The sequence below is a fragment of the Mandrillus leucophaeus genome, unplaced genomic scaffold (assembly GCF_000951045.1).
Source record: "Mandrillus leucophaeus isolate KB7577 unplaced genomic scaffold, Mleu.le_1.0 Scaffold343, whole genome shotgun sequence".
Classification (NCBI taxonomy): Eukaryota; Metazoa; Chordata; class Mammalia; order Primates; family Cercopithecidae; genus Mandrillus; species Mandrillus leucophaeus.
This window is the reverse complement of record NW_012103621.1, coordinates 63,365-68,299: the sequence shown is the minus strand read 5'-3', so window position 1 is coordinate 68,299 and position 4,935 is coordinate 63,365. Positions and strand designations below refer to the sequence as shown.

At 44.1% G+C, this 4,935-nt stretch overlaps 1 protein-coding gene across 1 annotated transcript in view; it reads right to left on the bottom strand.

The window, feature by feature from the left end:
• AGO4 (argonaute RISC catalytic component 4) overlaps positions 1 to 4,935 on the bottom strand; it is a 68,114-nt gene that overhangs the window by 62,232 nt on the left and 947 nt on the right. The gene's annotated exons all lie outside the window — the stretch shown is intronic.

Here is a 4,935-nt window from a genome sequence, read left to right as displayed (position 1 = left end):
CTCACTGCAAGCTCCGTCTCCTGGGTTCACGACATTCTCCTGCCTCAGCCTCCTGAGTAGCTGGGACTACAGGCGCCCGCCACCATGCCTGGCTAATTTTGATATTTTTAGTAGAGATGGGGTTTCACTGTGTTAGCCAGGTTGCTCTCGATCTCCTGACCTCATGATCTGCCCGCCTCGGCCTCCCAAAGTGCTGGGATGACAGGTGTGAGCCACCGTGCCCGGCCTAGTTTTTGTATTTTTGGTAGAGACAAGGTTTTGAGTTTTGCCATGTTGCCTAGGCTGGTCTTGAACTCCTGGGCTCAAGCAATCTGCCCACCTAGGCCTCCCAAAGTGCTGGGATTACAGGCACGAACCACCGTGCCCGGCCCACTAAAAGTATTCTTATTGCCTGGAGTTAAGTTATACTTCTAGTGTACAAGAGGATCTATCAATACAATTGATAAGACAATTACAAACAAGGTAACAAGGTAAGAAGCAAATAGTAAATAATGTGAGAAGTGATGAACATACTGAATTAACCCAATTAAATTATATAAATAACTCAACTCTGCATATTTCAAGATACACTTAAGCAATCACTGTATCATTCATAAAGTTGTAAGAGGCCAGGCACGGTGGCTCACGCCTGTAATCTCAGCACTTTGGAAGGCTGAAGCGGATGGATCACCTGAGGTCAGGAGTTTGAGACCAACCTGGCAAACATGGCGAAACTCTGTCTCTACTAAAAATAGAAAAATTAGCTAGGTGTGGTGGTGGGCACCTCTAATCCCAGCTACTCGGGAGACTGAGGCAGGGTAATAGCTTGAACCTGGAAGGTGGAGGTTGCAGTGAGCCGAGATCACACCACTGCAATCCAGCAAGGGTGACAAAATGAGACTCGTCTTAAAAAAAAGAAAGGTTATAAGAAATATAGCTTTATAATAGAAATTTGGAAACAGAAACTTGGATCAAATGACTTGCTTAAGGACATAAGACTTTGAGTTTAAATGCTAACTAGAATCCAAATCTCCTAACTCCTAGCCTAGCACTTTTTTTTCCCAATATACTTCATAATCTTGTGGTATGTATTCTTACCAGAAATACTTGATATCAAAGAGGCAGAGGCAGAAGAATTGAAAGAAAACGATTAAGAAGTGGCAAAAAGTAAATATTATTTGTACCTCCTTTCCTTGGCAAAGAGAAAAGTTAGATGTATCTCCTTTCCTTGGCAAAGAGAAAAGTTAGAAGCTGAGTGATAATTTCTTTTAATAAGCTTAGAAGATTTAGTGTGAAAATTATATATTTTTTTCATTCTAGAAGCTAATTTCTTTTTTATTTTCTTTCTTTTTTTTTTTTTTTTTTTTTTAATTTGGCCTAAACAACAGAGATTTATTTCTACAGCTCTGAAGGCTAGGAAAAATCTGGTTTCTTTGAATTTAGCCAGCTATCTACGTAAGGAAGCAATAAAGCACAGTGACTAAAGCTCTGGAACCAAATTACTTAGGTTTCAATCCTGGTCTCACCACTCCCTAACTGCATGATGTTGGGCCAGTTTCTTGGCTTTTCTGCGTCTCAGTTTCCTCATTTATAAAATGGGCACGTGTGTAATAATAATGGCATCTATCCCATGAGATTATGTGTATTCAAGGTTTAACATAAAGGCTGGGCGCAGTGGCTCATGCCTGCAATTCCAGCACTTTGGGAGGCTGAGGTGGGTGGATCACAAGGTCAGGAGTTTAAGACCAGCCTGGCCAAGATGGTGAAACCCTGTCTCTACTAAAAATGCAAAAATTAGCCGGGCATGGTGGGCACCTGTAACCCAGCTACTCGGGAGCCTGAGGCAGAGAACTGCTTGAACTCAGGAGGTGGAGGCTGCAGCGAGCCGAGATCACGCCATTGCACTCCAGCCTGGGCTACAGAGCAAGACTCTGTCTCAAAAAAAAAAAAAAAAAAAGGTTTAACATAGTGCCTTGCAATAGTAAATGATCAAGAAATGTTAGCTATTATAATTGCATTTGTAAATATTATAGTCATAGTTAGTGCTCAAAGATCCCTGAGGTGACTTTTTTTTCTTTTTTTAGATGGAGTCTTGCTCTGTTGCCCAAGCTGGAGTGCAGTGGCGCAATCTCGGCTCACTGCAACTTCCACCTCCCGTGTTCAAGCGATTCTCCTGCTGCAGCCTCAGACTACAGGCGCGCACCACCACACCCAGCTAATTTTTATATTTTTAGTAGAGATGGGTTTTACTATGTTGGCCAGGCTGGTCTCGAACTCCCAACCTCAGGTGATCCGCCCACCTCGGCCTCCCAGAGTGCTGGGATTTCAGGCATGAGCCACTGTGCCCAGCCCCTGGGGTGTTTTTTAGTTGTTTGGTTGGTTTTTTGTCATTTTGTTTTGTTTTGAGGCAGAGTTTCTTTTTGAGGTGCGATCTCAGCTCACCGCAGCCTCTGCCTCCCAGGCTCAAGCCATCCTCCCACTTCGGCCACCCTAGAGTAGCTAGGGCTACAGGTATGCCACCACACCCAGCTAATTTTTGTATTTTTAGTAGAGAGAAGGTTTCACCATGTTGGCCAGGCTGGTCTCAAACTCCTGGCCTCAAGTGATCCACCCACCTCAGCCTCCCAAAGTGCTGGGATTACAGGCATGAGCCACCACACCCAGCCTGGTCCCTGAGTTTTATTTTCAGGGTATCCCCAAAATGTGGTGACAAAGTCAGATAACAGGATTCTCTGAAAGGGTAACTGATATGACTTAACATAGAACAGATGAAGTCAGCCTTAATGAAGAGGAGATGATTGGAAGTCCAAACTCTGGTCTTTATTCCACCATTTGGCCTTTTGAAACCCTAATGAAGTCACTTCATCCTCTCTGAACCTCACTTTTCTCATCTGTAAAATGGAATAGCTACCTGCCTTGCCTACCTCCCAGAGGATTAAATGACCTAATAGTTATAAAGGCACTTTACAAACTGTAAAGTACTACAAACAACATATTACCAAAATAAGTGGTAATCTAATTAATTATATTTCTGAGTATTGGCAGAAACTGAAACAGGTTGCGGGGAGGCGGTGGGGGGGCGGGGCGGACAGAATAAGACTAGACTAAGGTTTCAGGGACTGTTCAAGTGAGGAGGGCACAAAGCACTAGATCCAGGTGTGCTCTACCAGAGAAGCAGGGATGATTCTCCAGGTTCTAAAACAGCCTGGATGAATCATCCCACAGGACGATCAACTCCCTTTGCTCTGATTCTATGCTTAGCAGGCAGCTACTTATTAGTTGAGTTTCCAAGGTACTGCAGCACCAAAAAAGGAGTTTGCTAGAGAGCAGACAGGAAAATATTCCACTCAACAGAAAAGATCTATGTGACATTTTGGCTTATTCATTAGTGTCTTATAAATATAGTTAGTGAGAATTAATTTTCCACAATCTGAACAATCCTGAGTGAACCACTAAATCCTCAAACCTGCAAAAGCTAAAATCAAACAAACAAACAAAAAAGAGTCCCTGGGCAGTGCCTAACATCACCAGGTTGATCCTTTCCATGAAATTCAGTTTATGCCCACAGTTACACAGTTTCTTTTGATATCAGCTCATAAATGCAACAGTTGTTTCAATTATGAATTACTAGGGGGAGGGAAGAAACATTTGTTGAGCATCTATAGGCACTAGTCTCTATAGTAAGACTTCTCATATACTCTCATTTCATTCTCTCAACAATCTTACAGAACATAATTATTATTACCCTCAGAGATGAGAAAATGAAAGTTCAAAGGAATTAAGTAATTTGCCCCGGGTCATACAACTCTTACATTACTATATTGAATTTGAACAGAAGTCTGTTACATTCCTGAAGACCTGATCATATCTTTAGCCAGGGGACATATCTGAAGTTAACCTGGCATAATACACTGAATTTTATCAAATAATATTAATGCGGCAAGCCAATTTATTTTTAAAAGGCATATGAAATTTGATTATGAGGGCCTTTAAACAATACTTGAAGAAGCAAATTAGGGTGGAGTTTAATCACTTAGCTATGCAAACAAGTGCTAAGTAAACAAACCTGCCAAGTTTCCAAACTCAAATGGCAACTCAAATTGTCTACGCATTAAAAAGACGAAACACTCTACGACTAAGTTCATTATGTAGGTAAGATTTGAATATTAAAGTTAATTCCACCACAGCCCCTAAACCCTGCGCAACTTAGCCAAGGCATTAGAAACCTGTTGGGCTTTGAGGTGGAAGCACCAGGCCCCAATACTCAGGGCACTCATTACAGCCTGGAATGGTTCCTCTGGTTTGGATAGAGAGAAATAACCAGAGGCCATCCATATCCACAACAAATTACAGTTTCCAAAGCACTTTCTCCTTCATTTGATCCTCACAACCACTCATAACCCAATTAGAAGAGAACTCAGAGCATTGAAGCCTGTGCTGCAGCAGACTGGCTGGCAACTCCTGTGTCACTCAAAGGCTGGCCCGGACCACTCTGTGACTAACACACAGACTGAGTAACAGATAGAGGCACAGAACCATGTTCTTCGGGACATCAGCGCCTTTCAGAAAGGATGGGCATTTTGTCTCTTGACCTTCAGAGATCATGAGAGGTGTTTGGATGAAGTTCTTCTTCCTCATCTGAAGGCTCTGGACCGTCTGCCAATGCAAAGAAAAACAGGGGCGCGGCCCCAAACCAGGACTACCGGCTGCTAGCAGGCAGCGGGGCCCTTTTCCCGGTCTGGGCCAGGCCTCCGCGCGCACTGGGCGGCGGATCGCCCCTTCTGAGGCCCAAACTACGCTAGCCGCGATCCCGGGCACAAATCATCTCCCCGAAGTGGGACCAAGAGTGGCCTCCGCCCGGCGGAGCGGGTCACCTTCCCGAACCTCCCCCTCGGACCTCAGGATCCACCCAACTGCCGTCTGGGGCGCGGTCACCGCCCCCCAGGCCCGGGTCAG